The sequence below is a fragment of the Globicephala melas genome, chromosome 9 (assembly GCF_963455315.2).
Source record: "Globicephala melas chromosome 9, mGloMel1.2, whole genome shotgun sequence".
In the NCBI taxonomy this organism is placed as follows: domain Eukaryota; kingdom Metazoa; phylum Chordata; class Mammalia; order Artiodactyla; family Delphinidae; genus Globicephala; species Globicephala melas.
The window spans coordinates 7,254,157-7,277,200 of NC_083322.1; the positions used below are offsets into that span (position 1 = coordinate 7,254,157).

The window sequence follows — 23,044 nt, forward strand, 5'->3', positions numbered from 1 at the left end:
CTCCCCTGACAGAATGGGAGGAAAGCCTGGAAGGTTCGGCTCACGGCTGGGGGAGGCACTGGCACCCGGGTTTACTGGCTCATGTTTAAAACCAACCAAACAACACCCGCCACCATCCTCGTCAGATACTCTTGTGGGTGAAATGATACGATGGCTGGATATATACTTTAAAATACTGCAGAAAAAAAAGCTGAGTGATAGTTACACTGTAGTTTCTATTTTCCATAATTAAAAGCTCTGCAAACCTACACAACATATGAAGTACAAATAGAAAGAAAAGCAAGAGGACTGGGTGGGGGGCGGGGACGTGAACTTTCAGACACGGATGTGGGTGGAGATGGGACTGGAACGCAGCACAGACCCAGGGAGCAAGCCCGCACTGGACACATCCTATTCCACAGGGCCGGGGGGTGGGTTCCCTACAGTAGTAGCTTCCCACTTGCACCCCTGGAAATACTGTGATGTTTAATCATGATCTAGTTGATACAAAGAAATCTCAGTGCCACTTAGAACTGAGACTGGAAAGCTCCCAACCTGAGAAATTCTTAAATTCTATTAGAAAGTCTTAAATTCCATTAGAGTTTTAAATGAATGTAACACCTGAGAGGCAGATGCAGTCAACCTGGGTTTGACGTGCACCCCTGGGATCAGGTAACACCGAAGCTTCGGGCTATACACTTTGCAGACAGTTCTGGTCAGGATTTTACTAGACTTCTACACTCTCACTTTGGTAATTCCGGCGGCACGACCCTCTGTGCACCTGCCACTCCAAGCTGCTCCTGAATCCAGCTCTCCCTCCTACTCTCCTTTCCCTGACCTTCCAGAGACCACAAGTTCACATGAATAAAACGGAACACCTCCCTCTCCGCCTTTCCTCCACCTTAGTTAACAGAAGCCTCAGTTGCCCGATTCAAACTCCTGGGGGTGATGAAAGCACCACTTGCTAACGGCAGACACATCTCCATTCACACACCACCCCCCACCCAGCCCCTCCCCGACACTGTAAATTAAGGGTCATGCTTAGCCTCTAACTAACCCTCTTTCTGTATTTCCCATCTTGGTAAGAGGTCAGCTTTGATTCCTCTCTGTTCTTACCCCTGATGTAAAGTCAGTTCCATCAACTCCCTCTTCTTCTTTTAAAATTTTATTTATTTATTTTTTGGGCCTGTGTTGGGTCTTCATTGTTGTGCACGGGCTTTCTCTAGTTGCAGCGAGCGGGGCTGCTCTTCATTGCAGTGCACGGGCTTCTCATTGCGGTGGCTTCTCTTGTTGCGGAGCACGGGCTCTAGGCGCACGGGCTTCAGTAGTTGTGGCATGTGGGCTCAGCAGTTGCGGCTCGTGGGCTCTAGAGCGCAGGCTCAGCAGTTGTGGCGCACGGGCTTAGTTGCTCCGCGGCATGTGGGATCTTCCCGGACCAGGGCTTGAACCTGTGTCCCCTGAGGATTCTTAACCACTGCGCCACCAGGGAAGCCCCTTCTTCTTCTCTTGAATCATCCACATCTCTTGATATCCACACAACTCCTAGAGTCCAAGAGGTATCACCGTCTCTCACTGGGGTCCCTAACAAAAGTCTCTTCACTGCTCTCACCCTGTCCAGTTCACCCTCTACAATGGGGCCCGAGTTAATTTCTAAAATACAAGCAGCCTTTCATTCTGTTAAATGAATTAACTCCACAACCACCATCTACACTTTACCACAGTGATGACCACCCCGGACAGTGTCCATCAAGTGGGATTGCTTGCTGCATGTCGGTTTACTCGCTGTGTAAAAAAGGACCCAATATTTTCTGTAGGTCTCAGTGCTTGACCCTGTGGCAATATTAGTGGTGATACTTTTTCTCACTGAATCCTTACAATAACCGTACTCTCTGCATGGTACTATCAATTTCTTACAAATGAGGATACTCAGGCTTGAAGATGTTCAATAATTTGCCCAAAGCCACTCTGCTAACAAGAGGCAAGTATTCACACCCAACTATCTGGATTCCAAAGCCATGTTCTTTCTGTCACCCGCCCCTCCATGTTGTTTCCACAGGAAGGTGGAGATTTCTTATTCCACTTCCTCAAAAAGTGTGCTATGAAGACTTACTCTCCAATTTGAAATTACAACACGAACCACAGGAACCATGCAACAAGGCAACTGAAAGCTTCATGACCCAAGTGTGTAATGACGAGCCCAAAGGACAGCAAACCCACAGGTCAAGGAAGAGCTGGCCAACTCAGGAACTGGGCATTTATTCATACTCACATACTTCATTTGAATATTCATTTATTAGTATTTGAATGTTAATTATTAAAAATTTTTCACTTTTTAAATCAAAGGAATCTTAAAGAACAGGGGCTAATATCTTGAAAATGCAGACCAGGAATGCATGCATTCAATAATTAGGGGTCTGCTTGTACATCACCAGGAAGGGCATTTACTACCTCGGATAAGCCTACCTTATTTCACTACTGAAACACAAGGCTTGCAAAATTTATACTTACTTATATTATAAAATTTAAATATATTATTCCATTTCTATATATAGAACTAAGGGAACAATTACAATTAAGTTCAAACAATTACAGTTGACAAAAGCATAAAAAAGTTCCAATTCACATCTTAATAGATGGCTTTCTAGAGACTTTAACTGAGTTTCTGTCTCCACTTAGTCATTCAAAACCTTTAAATCCGCGGCTAGAAAGAGAAGCAAAAACACTCACCCAGACTGGACGCTGGTTCTGCTTTTTCTCAAGCAACCAATTCACAGCCAAGTTCCCAAGACCTGAATGTATCCTAAGTGCTCGAATTGCCTTGTTTATGTCTTTACTCAAAGCTAGTGATTAACCATTCGGGCCATTTAAACACCGGGTTTAGTTAACATAAATTTACCACGTGACCCATCAATTCCTCTACGAGGTATTTACCCAACAAACAAGACAACGTATGTCCATCCAAAGACCTGTACAAGAATGTTCACAGCACATTATTTATAAAAGCCAGAAAGTGGAACACCCCCCACATGTCCACTAACAGGTGAACGCATAAGCAAAGTAGCCTAAAGTCATATAAAAGAATACTCTCAGGCAATAAAAAGGGAAGTACTGATACACACCACAGCACAGACAAACCTCAAATACATTACGCTACGTGAGAGCCAGAAGAAAAAGGCCACAGGTTATACGATGCCATTTACTACATGAAATGTACGGCACAGGCAAACTACAGAGGCAGGAAGCAGACTCGTGCTTGCCGGGGGTGGCGGGGATGGAGGGCGCGGACAGCCACGTGGGGTATTCTGGGTGATGAAAATGTTTTCAAACTGGATTGTGGTGATGGCTGCACAACTCTAACTTTACTAAGGATCACTGAGTTATACAAGTGAATTTTACGGTATGTGAATTATACCTCAATAAAACTGTTAAGGAAAAAAAGACAGCTTTAAAGCGTGCTAGCTATAAATCGTTCTGGGTCAAATTCAGGTCATTCACAGAAAGGAATGTATCTTTACAAAACGACCAGGTTCTGCATATGTAGGAGCCTTAGCACGAAAAACAGTATTATTGGGTGTTCTACTGGAAAGAAAGCTTTATTTAAGAACTGCTATTTAATATGTTACCAACAGAGGGGCTCTTATTCTCCTGCAACACAAATCATTTAAAAGACAGCTGGAAGCACCAGCGGAGCTGCCGCACGGCAGAGGGCAGAGGCGTTTTACTGCCACAGTAAAGATAAAGACAGAACTGCAATAGAGTTCAGAGGGTCTGGAAGAAGTCATTCCAGCTACAATGACAAGAAGTCTCTACACACATGTGCTCTGAACGCTTCTTAGGAAGGATCTAAAGGGCAGCAGAGGAACAGGAAGGGCGGCCAGGGAAGAGCGGGAGGCTGAGCGTGGGGTTCAGGCTGGAAGCTTCAGGGGCAGGAGGGCAGGTTTTCAGTAAGAGGACGTGAGGCCCTTCTTCTTTTTGGCTGCGCAGCTTGAGGGATCTTAGTTCCCCGACCAGGGATCAAACCCGGGCGCTTGGCAGTAGGAGTGCAGAGTCCTAACCACTGGACCGTCACGGAACTCCCACGAGGCCTTTATTCTTTTTTTTTTAAATTTTTTAATTTAATTTTATTTTGTTATACAGCAGGTTCTTCTAAGTCATCAATTTTATACACATCAGTGTATACATGTCAATTCCAATCGCCCAATTCATCACATCACCATCCCCACCTGCCCTCGGCTTTCCCCCCTTGGAGGAGGCCTTTATTCTGAGTGGGCGACAGAGGCCTGCAAGGTTCCAGGGCAGGGAAGTGACATGACTGCCGTGATTTTAGAAACATTCATGTGACAGCTCTCTGGAGTTGGAGCTGGAGCTGGGGTGAACGGGGACCAAAGGTCAGTGACACTAACTAACTTAGAGGAACAGCAATGGAAAAAGAAAAGGCCAGATGCTTAAAACCAAACCAAGCAGGGACGATGGGAACATGCACCAGAATGGGTGGCACTGGTGAGGAACGACACAAGGATGAAGAGGGCGCCTCTCAAACTTGGACTTTCACATCTCCAAAAATGTACCTCTGGATTCCAGCATCTGACGGACACTGCATTACAAAGTCAAAATGACTTAACTATTGCTGGCGGGGATGTTCACCGAGACAGACGGCGACTGGCCACATCTAGTAACACCACAGGTGCACTGGCCCTTCCACCCAACGATCTCACTTCTAGGAATCTATCCCCAAGACAAACTGGCCAAAAACTACAAGAAGTTGTAAACTCCTCAAGTTTAGTCACGCAAAAGACTGAAAATCCACCTAAAAGCCAGCAGCAGGGGATGGAGCACTAAATGATGGCCCACTCACATCGCGGAGCATCGTTTATGGCGCACCCACATCACGGAGCGCCGCACAGTTATGGAAAAGAAGGAGGGCGACCCCTACCCACTGACAACACAGTGACTTCCCAGTGGACACAGTTGCTGAAAAAGGCAAGGTTCCCTGCGTGTGTGAGGGGAGGGGAGTAAATACTAACACTCGGATAGATCTCTATTTTTCTTTTCGAAGAGAAACAAGTGGAAGATAAACCAAACACTAATACAAATGGTTACCCATGGACGGAGGAGAGGGGTGCAGGTGAGATTCATTGGGGGTCCGCGGATAGAACTCGGGGGTTGCAAACGCGGGTGGGGAAAAAAGTACATCTTATCTCCCACTCACCTCTGACTGAAACCCGACCACTCCTCCGATTACGAATGTAGGCAGCAGTCCACAACAGTTTTAGCAGGACCTCTGGCTTTGCCACCAGGAAATCACAGGTATTTTCATTACTCCATGACAGTTACTGCCAGTATCATTTCTGCTCATCAATACCGTGGAATTACAGTAGCCTGGCATAAAAATTTTTATACCTCAAATAGGAAATATTGGACTCCCCTGGTGGCGCAGTGGTTAAGAATCCGTCTGCCAATGCAGGGGACACAGTTTTGAGCCCTGGTCCTGGAAGATCCCACATGCCGTGCAGCAACTAAGCCCACGTACCACAACTACTGAGCCCACGTGCCTAGAGCCCGTGCTCCGCAACAAGAGAAGCCACCGCAATGAGAAGCCCGTTCACAGTAACGAAGAGTAGCCCCCGCTCGTCGCAACTAGAGAAAGCCCGGGCGCAGCAACGAAGACCCAACGCAGCCAAAAATAAATAAATAAATTTAAAAAAACAGGAAATATTTAAAATACGTTAACATGTAATTCTCAGGGGTGAAGTTTGCTGTTCTTTGTTGGACATCTTTCATGACTGAGAAAAGCAAAAAGTTACACTGTAAAAGTTATAAAAACATCTATCTGTGAGCCATAGTTGGCCTAGAGGGTCTCAACCAATTGTGCTCTCTGCTTTAGGTAGTAACTGGCAACAACAGAATTGTAAATAAACAGGAATTCACAAGCACGAAGTCTCATGGAAGTTCTGGGTTAAGTGATGACCATCTAGACATTCATACATCTGTTATTACAAAATTCCTTATGTCACTAAATTGAACACTCATTTAAAAAAATTCTCATGCTGGAAAAAACCCAGGGGTAAAAGTGTTAAAGAGAAACAACACAAAAGAAAAAGGTCATATTATTAAGATAAACTGGTAAGTTATGTGAAGAAGTCTGAATCTAAAGAGAAGATGAGAAACTTAATTTTAGATATGATGAATGGGAAGGAATTAAAAAAAAAACCCAAAATGAAAATGCTCAATCAGGCAGTTTGAAAATACACAACTGTAGCCCAAAGGAAATCGCACCTGTAGAAAAAAATTTGGTAATCTGCAAAAAGGTAAAACTGTCGGCATTAACGTGGATAAAATCTTCACAGCATAAGGGAAGAACGTAACAGCGACGAGAACTCAAACCGGTATTTACAGGACATGGGGGAGCCCCCCTCCCCCTGGCCCCCCAGGAGAGAGGAGTGCTGCGAGCCGGGGGGACACAGGTGTGAGAACCAGAGGCCAGAGAACAGAAGCTCAGGGAGGAGAGCTGGACGAAACCTCTAGTCCTCGACAGGCTCAAAGGCTGCGATCAATCAGGGAGAAGGTCTAGGATGAAAGTCGCTGACTGTAGCAGGCGCCAGGAGAAGGTACCTCTGAGAATGCAGCTCCAGAGTGGGAGCCAGCTGCAGCCACGTGGAGACGCCCCCTAACGGCCGGGAGAAGGTGCCGGCTCTGCTGCTGCTGGGGCCCCTGGAAACCTGCCTTTCCTGACACCCGGTCTCACAGGAGGACCCAGGACTAGCTCCATCCGCCATTACACAATGCAAGTGAGAGACATGAGTGTTCCTTTTAAATCCTAAGGCCAGATACAAGCATAACTGTTACAAACTTTTATTTGAATACAACATGACAACTATCATGTTTCAACTTCTAAGACAAATCACATAACCTATTCAAAAATAATATACAACCAATGATAATTACAACAGCTGTCTCATAATAAAACTTCTGTGCAATGTCTCACAGTTGAACGTATGAAACCTTGAATTCAAAATCTGATCTGAAGTTCATGCTTCCCACTGCCCTCTTACAGGGGTCCCCTTGGTGATCTCAAGATGACCCCCAACTCCAATCACGCCCACATGGGACTGAGAAAATACTACACCGATTACTACAGAGAACAGACAAATCCAGATGACCCAAAACCAGGGAGCACCGCTAGTCGGATTCACTTAGAAGGGCACACTTGGTTCCTTCAGTGCCAGCTCTAATTCTGTTAACTCATTTGAAACTAAAGACCCAAACAACTTTCCAGGGCTGTTAAAGAGTTTTAAATGAGACATCGTATGTAAAAAGGCCTAGTTCTATGGCTGGTACCTAGTAGGAATTTCCCAGCCAATAGCTCTTTTTCTCCCTTCCTTCTCAAAAAACAATAGTGTAGTAGGAGGTGAAACCATCTAACTCACCTGATCTTGGTCAGAAAATGATTAACCCATTAAATGCCAGAAATGCAAGGACACTTTTGGTATGCTGAACATTATTCATGCAGTATTTGCAAAACCTTCCTTACAAAGAAAAGTAGAGCAAAACTATAAAACTCCTAGAAGACAACACAGGAGAAAACCTAGATGACCTTGGGTGAGGTGTGACTTTTTAGATACAACACCAAAGGCAGGATCCATGAAAAAAATCACTGATAGGATAGATGCACTTCACTAAAATTAAAAACTTCTGCTCTGGGAAAGACACTGTCAAGAGAATGAGAAAACAAGCCACAGACTGGGAGAAAATATTCGCAGAAGAAACATCTGATAAACAACTGTTAACCAAAATAATACAAAAATTCTTAGGACTCAGTAAGAAAACCACTTGATTAAAAAATGGGCCAAAGCCCTTACCAAAGATATTCAGATGGCAAATAAGCATATGAGAAGATGCTCCACATTATGTCACCATCAGGAAAATGCAAATTAAAATAATGAGACACTACTACACACCTATTAGAATGGCCAAAATCCAGAACACTGACAACACCAAATGCTGGTGAGAAGGTGGGGCAACAGGGACTCTCAATCACTGCTGATGGGAAGGCAACACGGCGCAGCCACTTTGGAAGACAGATTGGTGGTTTCCTACAGAAATAAACACTCATACCAAGCAATTCGGCCATTAATTGTGCTGCTTCGTATTTACCTAAAGGAGTTGAAAACTAATGTCCACACAAAAACCTGCACACAGATCTTTATAGCACCTTTTTTCCTAATTGTCAAAACCTGGAAGCAACCAAGATGTCCCTTGGAGTGAATGGATAAATAAACTGTGGTCCACCCAGACCACGGAATACTACTTAGTACTAAAAAGAAATGAGCCATCAAGCCATGAAAAGACATGGAGGAAACTTAAAGGCATATTATTAAGTGAAAGAAGCCATTCTGAGAAGGCTATATACTGTGTGATTCCAACTATATGACATCCTGGAAAAAGCAAAACTAAGGAGACAGTGAAAAGTTTTAAGTGGCTGCCAGGAGCTTGGTGGGGTTCGGGGTGGGGAAATAAGTACGCAGAGCCCAGAGGACTTTTAAGGCAGTGTACTACTCTGCGCGGTACTGCAGTGATGGATACACGTTATTATACACTTGTCCAAACCCACAAGATGTCCACCACCAAGAGTGAACCCTCATGTCAACCATGGACTTTGGTGATTATGATGTGTTAATGGAGGTCTGGTTGTAACAAATGTACTACGCTGGTGGGGGATACTGATAACGGGGGAGTCTGTGTATGTGCTGGGGCAGGGAGTATACAGAAAATCTCTATACCTTCCTCTCCATTTTGCTGTGAACCTACAACTGCTAAAAAAAAAAAAAAAAGTTAAAAAAATCAAAACAAAACAATAAAAGTAGAGGCTCACTTTTGATCTTTCTATTTTGCTCATGAAATAACTTGCATTTTATAATCTAGAAAACATGAGTAAACAAAAAGCTAGTATTGAATATCAAATACTGTATTTGCTTATTTTTCTTAAATGAAAATTAGGCTATTTTGATAATTATCGCTACCTGAATAATGGATATGTCAATAAGTAGATTTTACATTTATACCTGTTACTGTAAAAATGTAAAGTATATCAATAACTGGTTCTTCTTTGTAAACAAAATATCTGGCCCCAGACCTTCAGACTTTAATAGAAGTAAGACTTCTGATTCATGGGCTCTGCTCTGTGGTTGGAAGGCAGGGGCCTAATTCACAGCTAAATCCTCAGCACCAAACATAGTGTCCCGACACACTGCAGGGCTCCAGAAAGACTGGGGAAATGATGATTCCAAATATTTTGGGGACACGTCTGAATCACTGATGACACATAAAAAAACCCCAAACCCAAGACTCCCCTGGTGGCGCAGTGGTTAAGAATCCGCCTGCCAATGCAGGGGACACGGGTTCGAGCCCTGGTCCGGGAAGATCCCACATGCCGCAGAGCAACTAAGCCCGTTCACCACAACTACTGAGCCCGTGTGCCACAACTACTGAAGCCTGCGTGCCCGAAGCCTGTGCTCTACAACAAGAGAAGCCACCGAAATGAGAAGCCCGCGCATCCCAACGAAGAGTAGACCCCGCTCGCTGCAACTAGAGAAAGTCCGCGCGCTGCCAAAAATAAATAGATTAAAAAAAAAAAAAACCCAAACCCACCCAGCCCATCAGCATACAGAACTACAAAGAAGCATGCTAGAACATGTTAATTACATGCAATTTCATTTTCTCCCAGCACAGTAACAGTACTGAGAAAAATGGGGAGAGGGGAGGCACACCATTTACGTTATGTATAAAACTTAAGAGAAATTATTCAAACAGGCGATAAAAACTGTAAAACTGATGGCTTGGAAAGGGAAGAAGCAAGGACTCACCATCCTGGGGCAGGATGTGAGCACATGTATTTAAATCTTCACGGTTTGTTTGATGAGTTCTCCCACTTCCTAAAGACTAGCAGAGCTTTGAAATTAGTAGGCCCTCAAACTTATACTAAACGAGGCAACATAGCTGCTTTCTCCTTGAGATCAACCTTTGTCCTTCTAGTTACATAAATATAGAAATATGCTAATTCAACTCATTCCCCCAAACACACATACAATTTTATAATCATGAGAAATTTTGGATGCCATTAAGTATGGAATTTTCTCCTATGAGCATCTTAGGAATTAGGATACAATTTTTATTCTTGGTACTTGAACAACTAATTAATAAGTGTTTTCAAATCCTAAAAATCCAAATACAAGCACTCAAAGCTTTACGTACTGCCCAAGTTATAACTGAATCTTAAGTCCATTAGAATACAGATTCTTCCTATTTTAATTACTATGTGCCTTCCAGTGGGATGACAGGAGCACCACTGGTATAAACTGCTTTAGGAAGCTTGAAGGTGACCCTAACCTCTTACTATTTAGCAGGTGCCATGCAGACTGACTGGTTCGTCCACACAAACGAGCTTTACCTGTGAAGGACCGAATTTCAGCTCTCAGTTTCAGCACAATGCTTTTATAGGGACATTTATTCAATGATCTAGCCTGGTGCTTGCACGTATTTCATTTCCAAGCATTTTCGTTCACTTTAAAACAAGGAAATACAGTATTACATTTGATCATTATCTACACCATGCATATTTTTCAAATTCAGGACTGCAATCCATTAACGTGTGGGCCATGAAATCAGCTTAGTAAATGGTAGCCGGAACTCTTCAAAGGAGTGAAAATGAGAAGAGCTTATAGAACGTAAGTATTGCTCAGCGCATCTTTAATTCAGTTATGTCTGTGTACGTACAGAGTTAACCTACAAAATGTATTTCTTACTGTAGAAACAACTGAAGAAGCACAGAGTGACATTACACAGTGACATGACTATTTCAAATAGTTAATCGATAAGTGCATGTGGATGTCTGAGGGGACCCCCAAGTTCTGGTTCCACAACTCACAGCCTGTGTGAGCCTGGGCAGATTCCTTAACTTCTGTGCCTATAATTATCTGCAATTATAACACAGATAGACATATATATATAATGGGGACAATAACAGTACCTATCTTATAAGGTTGTTGGGAGGTATAGATGAGTTATTTAAATAAACTGTTTAGAAGGGTACCAGACACACAGTAAGTATTTGCTACTATTCATATTAACACTTCAACAAAGGTTATCAGATGTCCTCGAAACTCCTAACGTGCTACTTAAATAAAACAACAAAAAACTTCTCAGGGGGAAATGTCAAAGCTAGCGTGTAAGTCAAAATGAAGTAAAGTAATGTTGCCTGAAAATTTCACAATACGCTTGGACAACGTAACACCAGGGGTACTTTACAAATTCCCACCAAAGTGGGCCCATCATCAGAAGACAGGGAACCTTGTATTCTGACGGACCTGGGGATCCAGACAGAAGCAGTTGTAAAAGTTCAGATTTTCTTTGAAATTTCATTCGTTCTTAAAGTTCATCTGGATCTTTCATTCCACTACCAAATACACGTAATAGAATGCCCTAAAATACCACCTTGGAAACCGTTTCTCACCCTAGTTAGTGGGTGAGCTGCTGTTTTATCAAATCCACTGAGGTTGGAAGCCTGCCGCGGCGGAGCTCTCCCTGCACACCAGCATCCCAGCATCTCTCTCCTGTCTTGGTGCTGCAGCATCATCAGGACCCAGCCTAACAACAGACAGGCAGATACAGACAGCAAGTCGTTTTCACTCCTGAGATGACCGGGATGTTGGTGGTACAGGAAACATCTTCAGGCCACCGAGGGTGGAAATCTAGACACGGACCTTCAGCTGGGGAGACAGAATGACATGTCACATGCAGATGACAGGTCTCTCCCACTCCTGGTGATGCTGCTGCTTCAGGAAAGGATGCACTGTTCTATCAAACACGCTGTCACTTTCGTTTCAATGAAATGTTTCAACTCACAGTTCCCACAATTCTGTTCAACTAATGTGCAGATTTCCCTCCTGTGTGGCCACGGTTTTCCCTGTAGTTGGTGAGTGCTAGACCTTTAAGTAATATCTGCTAACCCAGCAGATTTTGAAAGTTACCACGTCACTAATTGAACAAGATCCTTCATCTAATCTGGGTTTTCAAGGCTTTTCATTACTTTTTTTTTCCACTAATACAAATAAATTATCTTAAGTTCAAAAATTCTGACCAGGGGACTTCCCTGGTGGCACAGTGGTTAAGAATCTGCCTGCCAATCCAGGGGACACGGGTTCGAGCCCTGGTCCGGGAAGATCCACATGCCGCGGAGCAACTAAGCCCGTGCGCCACAACTACTGAGCCTGCGCTCTAGAGCCCGCGAGCTACAACTACTGAAGCCCGCGCACCTAGAGCCCACGTGCTCCGCAACACAGAGCAGCCGCCGCTCGCCGCAACTAGAGAAAGCCCACGCGCAGCAACGAAGAACCAATGCAGCCCAAACCAAATAAAATTTAAAAAAAATTCTGACCGGCAGCTCCCTCTAGCTAAGTGAATTTTCAAGACACTGCCCACTTCACTACAAATTGGTTCAAAAAGAATAAACAGTCCCACTTCTACACTCCATCTGATTTGGAGCTTTCACGTTTTGAATACAGTTTACCGATTTATTCACCTTACCGAAGGTACGAGAGCAATCTGGCGGCACAGGCGCCTGGATAGTGCTTCTGGCCACGCGGGGTCGTGAAGAGCCAGAGAGGCACCTACCGCTGCTGGGGGTCGGCACCCAGCCCCACCCCGTGCACACGTGCACTGCGGACTTGATAAAAAGCATCCCGTTGAAAATGTCCTTACCAGCTACGACAACAGCAAGTAGTCAAGAGACTTATAAACACCCGGGAAAGGGTATGAGGAGGTGCACAGCACACAAAAGTGTGTTTGAACCTGGGCTTTAGCGCCTATCAAGGATAAACAGATTAAATTCAGCCTCTCAATTATTTAAGTGTGTCTTCTGAGTTCATGAAAATGTACCATTTGATAACCTCCAATAAGGGAGGTATTTTCTTTTTTGGGGGGCAGGGGCGGTGGTGGTTAAAAACTCGTGCTCCCCGCTCTGACTGAGCACAATCCGGCCACACCTATAACACGGGAAAGAGTCTGGTAAAACCTGTAACGGCCTCACCTAAGAAAATGATTCTGAAACTGACCTAAGCTTCTAGCATTTTTCACTTGTGGTTTTTTTCTGAACTGGTTCTAGTCATGATGTTTCTTTTTAGTTGCAAAAACTTGTAGTGAATTTCCTTCATAATCCGCACAACTTGTTTTTATGGTCACTGTAAAAGTAGTGGCTTTTTAGGTTACTGTTTAGGGGCAGAAGAGACAAAAGCAGCTCATTTCACTTGTACAATAACTAAGCCTCATATTTTAAATCAGAATAAAGAACATCCTACATACTGAGACTGGTACAGATTTCTATCAATATACTACTTGCGACTGGGGCAGTACCATCATCTTTACAGTCAAGCTCAAGTTTGGTGGGAGAAGCCTCAGAGAAATGTCTGGCAAAATTCTTGATTTCACATAATTTACTTCATTAACTTGTGTATATTTTCTCAAGCAAGGTTTTCAAGCTTACGCTTCAAACAGCTTACTTTGAAAACCATCAAATCATGCTCCCAGTTGAAAATATAGTATTTTTTCAAAGAACATCAAAATCACAAAATGCAGATTTCCTCCACAGTTTAACACGAACTCACTTCTATAACAAATGGGCACTTTAGAAGACTTGAGCTTCACAAACATGATCCAATTTTTACAATAAAATTTAGACGTCAAAACTTTGCAAATAAGTCAACTTCTGCAAAGTACTACTGTATAAATGCAACGAACTACAGAAAGCAGCACATTTAGGACTAACTGTTTTCAGGTCGCACACCCCGAGCATGCACTTGCACTCACTCAGTCCACACTAGACTGTCAACAAAACACACAAATCTGCCTCTGCATTTTGGGGGGGAAAACCCTCTTTTTAATGTAAAACGGCTGCCAAGGGAGTCATCTGAATGTGTTTTAAAATCATTTTTTACAACTATTAAGGGAATCCACTGTCCTAGTTAGACACACACTCACTCACCTATAAATCTACCATAAAAAGCAACAGTGGATATTCATCTTACACCACATCCATACTTTCAGAATTAAACGGTGTTAACATACGGTTTGTTGGTTAGAACCTTGAATTCTTTTTTTTTTTTTTTTTGCGGTACGCGGGCCTCTCACTGTTGTGGCCTCTCCCGTTGCGGAGCACAGGCTCCGGACGTGCAGGCTCAGCGGCCATGGCTCACGGGCCCAGCCGCTCCGCGGCATGTGGGATCCTCCCGGACCGGGGCACGAACCCACGTCCCCGGCATCGGCAGGCGGACTCTCAACCACTGCGCCACCAGGGAAGCCCAGAACCTTGAATTCTTTAATCATAGACTGTTTCCATAAATCAGCCTATCAAAAGAAAATTTCTCATTTATAATTTATTATAGGTTAAATCTCAAAATTAACAGAACTTCCCCAAAATGGTTTGCTTTACTGAAATCTCATTGTTATGGGTAGAAGGTTGGAAGAATGAGGACACGACAAAGAGCCGGCACCCACACCAGCCACTTTAGGTGAGAAGTGCCGCAGATCAGCACCGAGCACACGGCCCGCCCGACTTTCAGTATTTTCTGAGCTTAAGGGGATGAGATGGGACGTGTAGTGAAGGGCTGGCGAGGACGGAGAGCGGAGCCCACTCCTGCCTGTCGTGGTGACGCCAACACCCGCTGGGGGCAGACTCTGCAGTCAGGGAGCCATGACAAATCCTGAACACAAGGCAACAGGAGCTGGTGACAGAACCGAACAAGGGAGGGATGAAGACAGGGCATTTTGAAGGAGGAACTAATAATACTCGGTAGTCACTATGGAACATCACAGTCTCGGAGAGAAGGCTCGAAACAGAGAAGCTGGATGTGGCTTGGAGAGCAAATGAGATCAGTCTGGGGAGGTTGTGATGGTGGGGAGGGCAGGTGGGCCACGGGGAAGCCCTGCGGGCAGGCAGAGAGGCCACTGGGGCTCAGCTGGAAGGCAACCAGCTACCAGCGAGAACAGTCAGAACCGCTCCGGCCAAAACAGAACTGAAAAACCCCACAGCAAAGTGGACTAGAACAGAGAATCAGGTCCCAGAGGTACCTCCTGCGGCGTCCATTTAGAGAAGAAGACATAACCAGAAGAGCAAAGTATTCTCCACAGAAGCTAAGGCCAAGAGATGACTCAAGAAAAAAGGATGAGAACCTGGTCCAGAAGCTTGGAAAACACTGCATGTTACATCTCCTCCTTAAAGGGGCCAAAACGCTCTAGAAAACGGTGCTGGTTACACTTTGCAAACGTATCACGTGAACGGTGTTCACACTCTGGAAATCACTGAGCCCGAGACATGCAGGGGAACCCACTTAAAATAACAGGAAAGAATCTAACAGAACCTGAACGAGGAGAAGCCAAGTCTGAGTTTCAAGGGACTTAAGTGCTTTGAAAACTCTGGCAGTTCAGACTTTAAAATTTTTGAAACATCTTTGCAGTTAATGTTACCAACCAGCATTTCCCAGGTTTAAAAAGTACTTTCAACGTAAGGCACCTCCAAGAAAATGTGAACCATGTGTGCTGTCATCCTGCTGTTGGTCCTCAGTAGTGAAGACGGATTAATGCTGGTCCATGTGCTTAAAACAATTTCTTAGAGACTTCCTGTGATAGCATTTAGGGTTTCTATTTAGACCAGGAATAAACTGAAGCAGGAACCATTTCTAGACAACTACACGTCTAACTCCGTACTCATGAGGATCCCGATCTCCGCGGCACTTTCCACACTGCTCCCCAGAACACGGGCGTTTGCAGATGCCCATCGACGCTCCACTGAAGAGGGAAGAAGCGAACGCAGCCGTTCACTCCAGACCACGCCTCTACTGCATGGCACGCCATTTTTCACATTTCTGATTCTAAAGTCAGTATGTGCTCTACAAAACAAAACATACTCTTTAACATGGTGGTAGGGTTTTCTTCCCCCAAAGGCTATTATTAAACTAAGGGTACACCTTACATACATACACGAGTACATACACACACATATCCTGTAAGATACACGTTCTCTGTAAAATAATGTCTCCCTATAAGACCCTCAATGCACATTAACATACTAAAAGCCCCCCAATATGCAACCTAGCGTTTCCTAAATGTACTTCCTCACAGATCTTCCCTCCCACTCCAGTATCTTACACGTCACAGAACACAGGTGGGCAAATACTGCTCTAGGCAAATCAAAAAATTACTGAAAATGCAGGGAATGGTAAAGCTGAGCTCCTTTATTATAAAAATAATAGTGACTAAACAAAGCTTCGTAATGTCAAGTGATGACAGGTGTTATAGGCTTCACCATAAATGCCCCAGTTAAACTGCAGACATTCAAAAACACAACACACAACATCCTGCACAGGACAAAGGCGCCAACACACGGGACACTTGCAGAGGTACCACTGAGGAGCAGCGGCCAAGCGTCTTCAGCACCCCTACGCCCTCCCTTCTGACTTTTGGGTCCCCTGTGGGTAGACATTAATCACCCTCTGGTTTCAGGAGTCTCTATCTGAAGACTGACTAGTGAACCATTCCTGCACCGAGTGTCCAAGGCTACCTTCACCCTGGGACTTCTGTCCAAAATGAGGCATTTATTTGCAAGAAGCAGAAAGCTGAGGGGGAACAGCTCCAAAGCCACCAAAGTGGATTCAGCCCAGTCTCTGGCACATTCTAAGCGCTGAGGAATAGTGGTTATTACCACAGGCAAGATGATTCTGTAAGACAGGAGAAGTCAGAAGAAATCACTCTTGGACTTTTTTCTTCTCCACCCTCCCCCAAACTGAAGTCCCCTAGTTCCCAAAGACAAACTCAGGGCTCGGGGAGGGAAAAGGCCTCCAGCCCTCATGCCTGGGCCTCCAGCTGGGACTGAAGTCTGCAGTCTCCTGTTTCTCAGCCTCATCCACGATTTCAAACCTTTCCTTCCAGTCTGACCAGAGCAGGCCTCCCTCCCCACTGCAGGAAGGGGGCTCTGAGCTCCCTGGCTTTTCTCCCACATCCTGACTTATGGAAGCTGCCCAGGCAAACTTAACTATGTTAGCTAATAGGGGACACGTTCTGTGCACCTGTTTCTCAGATGGCCAAAAGTATCCCTAATTTGTGTCATTTAGAATACGTTTCTTAAATCAACAGTAACATTTCAATGTTCCAGGCTACAGCACAAAACGTGTCAAAAGAATTTTTCTAATTTTTAGCAAATTTACATTCTTAGGCATGATGACGACAGGTTTAAACATCCATCTACTATTGCTAGGAGTTGTAAAGTTAGCAAAAAAGGACAGGAAGTTCACAGCATCTCTAAGAAAAGGAAACTTCCACACTGAAGACAATTCACTAGTACATAATCCACTGCTGTAATTCAACAAAATAACAAAACATAAATGAGGTTCATGAGATTAAGACAGTTTCATGGAGGGTGTGAAACTTGCAGGGGCCTAAAGCAGCTGAAGGATTAGGATGGGGGGATGGGAAGATGAGCTGCAAGGAGAACCTGAGGGCTGAGAGTCAGATATTTACCCTACGTGTCAACACACCTGGCGAGGGACCTGCAAATAAAGCAAACACCAGAGTGATTCCAGCACTGAACTGAGTGAGCAGAAACCTCTCGCTCGGAAGCAGGCTCACTGCTTCTATTGTCTTTTGTCTTCATAAGCTAACCCACCGCATTACAAATACATGTGTGCTGTAGAAAGTTGGATGAAAAAATAAAAACCAAAAGAATAAACTAAAAATAACCCATAATTCCACTATTCAGAGATAATCACTAAAAACATTTTGGCTTATTATCCTTTAAAAAATGTACACACACACTAAAAAGAAAAATTTAAGCATTACATATACTGTCTTACAGCACGTTTTTGTCTCACTGAATACAGAATTACAGAAATGCAAAGATTTATCTAAAAATGCTGAGATCATAATCCTTAATAGCAAAACCTGAAAACAAATGTTCAATAAGAAAGCATTAAATAGTGTACCCATGACAGAATATTAATCATTTTTTATATTTTCTTAAACTAAATCCTTAAAAGTAGATTAGCTATTTCTAAGTGTGTAAATACATATATATATATTTTTTTACATAGTGCTCTCAGAAAAATCATTCTTTTTCAGGCAATGAATGAATGGACTCATTTCTCCATACCCTCACCAGAAGTGGCTTATTTTTCAATCTATGCCCAAGTTTTTAAAAACAGTATCTCACTGATTTACTTTTCCAAGAGTACTGCTAGTAAAGCTGAAATTTTTGTCTTGTTTCTGGATCCTTCTTTTAAAAATTACCAGTTTGCTCATTTTCCCCCCCCACGGGGGAGGGGGGGGCATCATCTTTACCTTAGTTTTTATAAGCCCTCTTTTTATAGTAAGCAAAGTAAATTTACTTGTTAAGTTACAATATCTCTTTCAGTGTGTCATTTGCTTTTTAATTCTGTTTAAGGCATTTTAACCTGCAGAAGTTTAATTATTCTAAAGTAATGAAAAGAGCCTTTTCCTTTACAGTTTCTACTTTTGGTGTTATGCTGAGAGGGTTCCTCCATCCTGAGATCATTTGTATTATCTTTTGGTTCTTAAAAACTTTGGTGGGGGGCTTCCCTGGTGGCGCAGGGGTTAAGAATCCGCCTGCCAATGCAGGGGACATGGGTTAGAGCCCTGGTCTGGGAAGATCCCACCTGCCGCGGAGCAACTAAGCCCGTGCGCCGCAACTACTGAGCCTGCGCTCTAGAGCCCGCGAGCCACAACTACTGAGCCCGCGCGCCTAGAGCCTGTGCTCTGCAACAAGAGAAGCCACAACAATGAGAAGCCTGCGCACCGCAATTAAGACCCAACGCAGCCAAAAATAAATAAATAAATTTATTAAAAAGATAAAAACTTGGGTGGGGGGGATATTTTAAAAACACACAAGTTCCTCATCCTAAAATTACAACCATCGTTACTACTTCATAAATATTTTCACTAGCACGCACACATTTTAAGCACACATTTCATACAATCTGTTTTCCAAAGTATTTTCTGACATAGGCCTTTTTTAAAAATCGTAGCTTGTTAGATATGAACAGTCTTAAATGGTTTCATAAATTTAAGGCCAGTGAGTCACATCACACCAACTTAACAATAGTCCCGAAGTTCCAGAACTGCTCCTTTCTATCCCATCAGTGCCCAATTACTCCCCTTCAATGTCCCCCAGTTACTAAAAGACCGAGAAGAATAAGCTCATTCTTGGTAGGCAACCCAGTTCTGCATAATGAATTCGGTCCTAATTATCAATGACAAGATACCAATCTTGAAAGCATTTCAATTTTGCTCTCTTCTCCTCTTCCACCTTCATATAAATTAGACACTTTGGGAGCATCCCGTTAAAAGCTGGAGCCCTGGAGTCTCCCTGTCATGTTTTAACCCAGGCCTCACCACTCACGAGGCCTGATCTTAACCACCCAAAGCCTCAGCCGCTTCCTCGACGCCGTCAGAGGACTGAACAACAGCACCACACTCTGCGGGGCCCGATCAAGATTTTAAGTGGGTCGATGATCGTGAACGAAGTGTGAGTTACATGAGTTGCAGCAGGTAGCGCAACGGCACAGGGACACCTGCCCGTCACAAGGTCTCGGCCCTACAGGAGGTCTGTCTATTCCAAAGGAACCACAAGTCTAGTCCAGGGTTAACTGCTAAGACAGTGACCCGGGTGGGGCCTCACGGGACCGCAGGGAAGGCTCCCACCCCGGATGGGGCATCAGGACCTGAGAGGAGCCTTTCCAAAGCAGCAGGAGTCTGTCGGGCGACAGGAAGGGGACACAATACTCGAGACCGCGGGAGAGCATGAGGAAAGGGCAGCAAAGCCAATTCTGGGAACAGGCGCTGCAGTGATGGGGAAGCTGCCAGGAGACTCTGCTCACTTGATCCCAGAGTCCCAAGGGAAAACATTTAAATGACCAACAAGCCTAGGCTTCACAACCCTGCTTCTCAAACACGAATAAGATTACGCTTTATAGGATGGTTCCTCAAATGTTGTTAACGTTAGAAGCTATGGCATTCGCATAGAACCCAGACTTTGAGGGCCTGAAGAAAACTTAAGAGTCAATTGAAAACCATCTCACTTTATAAATGAGGAAATAGAGGCTCAGCAAAGTTAAGTTCAAACCAGATCCCATGTCTTCTCTCCCAAGCAACATCTTCTATACCTAAGCAAAAATACATGAATAAATTACACACACATCTCTTTCAGAAGCTATATCCCTGTGAATAAAAAATTTAAAAGCCATCAAATAATTCTGTTTATAGTGTACATTATTAAATGGACACATTATAAACAAAGAGCTTAAATCTTTAGTAATAAACCTAAGGTTTTATTTAAATTTGATTTACTCCTCATTTCATGTTCACGTCTCAGTTTTGAAAGGCAAATGAAAGAAGAGAATTTGTTGAGAAACTACCTGATTTCCCTCCCCCCAAAGAAACAAACAAAAAAGCAAGGTAAACTTTTAATTGGTCCTTAAAAATGGTACATTCTTTTCTCCAGGCATACCTGACAGACAAGCCCAAAATTCAGCCAATGGTCCCCAAATGACATCTTATTCCAGACTCAACTGCTGAGGTAGAAAGCCCATGGCCTTGGAACCTATGCAGGGCTGAAACAGCGAGGAATAAAACACAAACACGCTCCTGTGTTTTGGGGGGCCCTAATTTTCAACTTGAAGGATGGCAAGTAACTACTCCTCAATCTAAACCACATTCCTTTGACCTTTCCTTGCTGAAAGAAAGGCATACTATGCCTGCTGGGAAAACTGGGTGTGAACTTCTGATAAAAGGCCCTCAAGGACCCAAGAAAGGTCTCTCCTGTGAGAAAGGTCACTCGGGCTCTATTACCACCACTGCATTTGCATCATCTCTCCAACTGGGAAGAGCCTTAACTCACCAAACGATTTCACTTCAAAGGTAAGGCTGAAACATTTAACCTGAGGGGAAAGACCTCAATCTTGTTTAAAAACACACACACAGATTTTAGAAATCTACCCTAAAACTAGCTTTGAAACAACAAAAAAAGCAAATTAAAGTTTCACAACTTGTTTTCTTGGCACTTTCCTGGATTGCCATAGCTGAAGAAAACCTGCGCAGTTTTTCTGTTGGGGCACTGTGTTAGTTTCTGGGGTGCTGTAATAACAATTATAATTAAGCTTGTGTTCTTACGCAATGGAAGTGCAGTGACTGCTTCTGTAGCCAAAATCGGAGGTGGTCAAACACTCGGTGTAAGTTAGAATTATTCCAAATTTATTCACTCAAAAAACAACTGAGGTACCCATGACAAAGTTCTATGCTATTTACTTTGGGGATGCAAAAATACAGAAGGAGTATCTCCTGCCTTCAAGCAATTCAGTCAGAAAAGTACGGGAAGTAAGGCTGCACTGGCAACCCAGACAAAGTTAATTATCTCTACAAGGTAATATTCAGCAACAGGCAAAGAAGTCGACCGGGCGGTAATATCTAAGCAAACTGCAGAATCAGCCCAGGCACTCACTGGGCTGTTAGTTCCCCGAGGTGGTGGGCGGTAAAAAAGGGGGTGTACCAGCAAGGACCTGAGCCGGTGGCCCTAAGACACAGAGGATACTACAAATCGGTGAGAAAACCTGCTACTACAGCTAAAGGTGTTTTTTGGGTTTTGTGGGGTTTTTTGTAACATAAGTTTTTAAAAGGATGACTCCAATGACAAAAAAAGTTAAATATTTTTAGACAGTATTTCAGCCACCCCTCTCCAGCTTAATAAGCACTCTGTCTCGAAACCTCCAAAAACGGGCATAATAGAGTTAAAGCAAGCCAGTCTGTTCGCATGCTTCGGAATTTGAAATGCGATGCCCATGGAAAGCAACAAATAGAACGTTGAAGTAAATTTTTTTCTAATATCCAAGAACACTTAGATCAAGAAAACGTCATATCCAATTTTTTTAGACGAAATATTGCTGCTTTTTAAACAACATTCCCTATTTTGCTACACAACCCACAAACGCTCCAGGATTTCGGAAAATTGGGTAGACAGAGTGGCCACAAAATGAAGTGTTAACCTTACAACTGCACACGCTTTTGCAGCGTGTTAAGATATGCCGAGGTCCTAGAAGCTGGGGTCGTAAAGTGAATTTAGTTCCCTTCTGTGACTCCGACGAGTGCATTTCCAAAACTGAGAGACTACTCCACTCCTAACTTGGACTGTTTTAATGCCCCTACGGGGAAGGGCAATTACACAGAGCAAATAAATACCTGAGTTAACTGCAATTCCCCATTTGCACCCTCACCACTAACCCCAACTGCGAACTATGAGCAACAACAGGGATCCAATCGGAAAAGAGGATCCTATTTTTGGCAGAGAGCTCGTTAAAGGGAGAAAACCCCGAACTTTGGAGGATTAGTCTCAAGAAATGCTCACCAATCGTTTCTCCCCGTACCAGCACTCGGCCTACAGCACACCCGGGCGGAGGCAGGGGTGCGCGGGGCGACCCCTGCACGCGGGCGGTGGCCGTCGCCCTGGTTACCTGCGGGGTCAGCGCGCGCTCCCGCCGGGCGCGGGACCGGGGGCGCGCCAAGGCGGCGGAGCAGGCCGGGCCCGACTCGCGGGCGCTCGGTCGGCGCCGGGGGGCCCCGTCCGGCCGCCGCACTGGCATCCCTGCGCGCCTCCCCGGCCCGCTCCCCCAAGAGAACAGGGCAAAGGGACGACTATTACCCAGTAATAGCGCCCCGCACAGTCGCAACAATGCGGGCGAGGAACCCGGGAGCCGCGGGCAGGGAACCGGAAAGCAGAGAGCCCGGCTCCGCGGCTCCTTCAGCGCGCGAGCCCAGTACTTTACTTGAGAGAACGAGTCCGGGGCAAGCGACGCTCGGGGTAGAAGTGATCCCGAGGGGGCGAGGGAGAGAGGGCACGGGTCCGGGCGCCCTGCGGGGGTCGCCGCCCGAGGAGAGGCGAGGTTCGCACGCCCGGCCACCCGAGGCCGCCAGCCGGCCCGGCTCCGCGGTCCGAGCCCGGTTGCGCTGGGAAAGG

General features: G+C 44.5%; 1 protein-coding gene across 3 annotated transcripts in view; it reads right to left on the reverse strand.

Moving 5' to 3' along the window:
- Positions 1 to 23,044, reverse strand: part of CUL1 (cullin 1) — a 106,597-nt gene that overhangs the window by 82,635 nt on the left and 918 nt on the right. The window lies entirely within an intron of this gene.